Source organism: Bison bison, unplaced genomic scaffold (assembly GCF_000754665.1).
Source record: "Bison bison bison isolate TAMUID 2011002044 unplaced genomic scaffold, Bison_UMD1.0 scf7180017864306, whole genome shotgun sequence".
NCBI classification, from domain to species: domain Eukaryota; kingdom Metazoa; phylum Chordata; class Mammalia; order Artiodactyla; family Bovidae; genus Bison; species Bison bison.
Genome location: NW_011494878.1, coordinates 675,312 through 676,366, shown reverse-complemented (window position 1 = coordinate 676,366; position 1,055 = coordinate 675,312). Strand labels below are relative to the sequence as shown.

At 63.0% G+C, this 1,055-nt stretch overlaps 1 protein-coding gene across 1 annotated transcript in view; it reads left to right on the top strand.

Moving 5' to 3' along the window:
• RASGEF1A (RasGEF domain family, member 1A) overlaps positions 1 to 1,055 on the top strand; it is a 14,390-nt gene that overhangs the window by 6,181 nt on the left and 7,154 nt on the right. The gene's annotated exons all lie outside the window — the stretch shown is intronic.

Below are 1,055 nucleotides of genomic sequence, written 5' to 3'. Positions count from 1 at the left end.
AAGCAAGCTCCTGACCGTGCCCAACTTGCTCGCGCTTGGGCAAGAAGCTGGCTCAGGATGGGGCCTGGCTGAGCTGGCCAGGGCCCCTTCCTGTTGGGGGCAAGTCTGCTTGTCTGGCCTCCTGGCATCGCTGGAGTTGGGCTCCCTGGGGGTCTGCAGGGGCGCATGTGGAGCACACTCCCAGGGTGCTGAAGGGACTGTCGCTGGTGGGTGCCCACGCCCCTCCCAGTGGAGGACCACAGTGGATGGCTCTCCTGCTCCAGAGGGAGAGTCTGGCTACAGCTGGTGGAGAAGGCTGGGTCACCTTCTGGGTCACTGCCCCTGCTAAGGAGGGTAGGGCGCGGCACCCTCAGGCTGGAGTTTGCAGTGACTCAGATAGGGTTATCTGTCACTGTCATGTCTTCTGACTGAGTCAGGCTTTGGATGGTCAGGATGGTTAAGAAATCACAGCTTATCCCTGAGGTCCTGGGGCAAAGGCTGGGGTGTGGATTTCAGAAGCCCAGGGTCTGGTACAGAAGCAGAGGTGGCAGGCAGACTGGCAAAAAGCCGGCAGGGCCTGTTCCCAGTGACCTGTCCCTCCACCTGGCCGGGCCTCCTGCCACCAGAGGTTTGCAGCGAAGGCTCTTCCGAGTCTCCCCTCGGGGTTGCTGGGCTGGGAGGGGGACGGGCACCTACCGCAGCCTGGGGACCAGGAAGGGCTCCTGAAGGCATGGGTGGAAAACAGCCAGAGCAGGGTGAGTGGGAGATGGAATCTGATGTTGAGGGTCAGCGAGGGGTCAGTAGAGGCCTGAGAGGAGCCTGGGGTGAGCCCACCAGCCTTGTCTGGGGTGACGTGCAGGGCGGGGCCTCTGAGGAGGGAACGCAGGCCTCCTGTTCCTGCTGAGTGTGGGTGCAGCGGGCACCTGGGGGTTGTAAGCAGGGTCTCCTGAGGTGCCATGACTCTGCTGTGTGTGGCTGGGGGAGGAGGCTCTGAAGGGCATGGGAGTCACCACCAGGGCATGGGCAGGGGGCGAGAGTGGAATCAGTGGGCTAAATAAGGCCGGCGTGGGTGGACA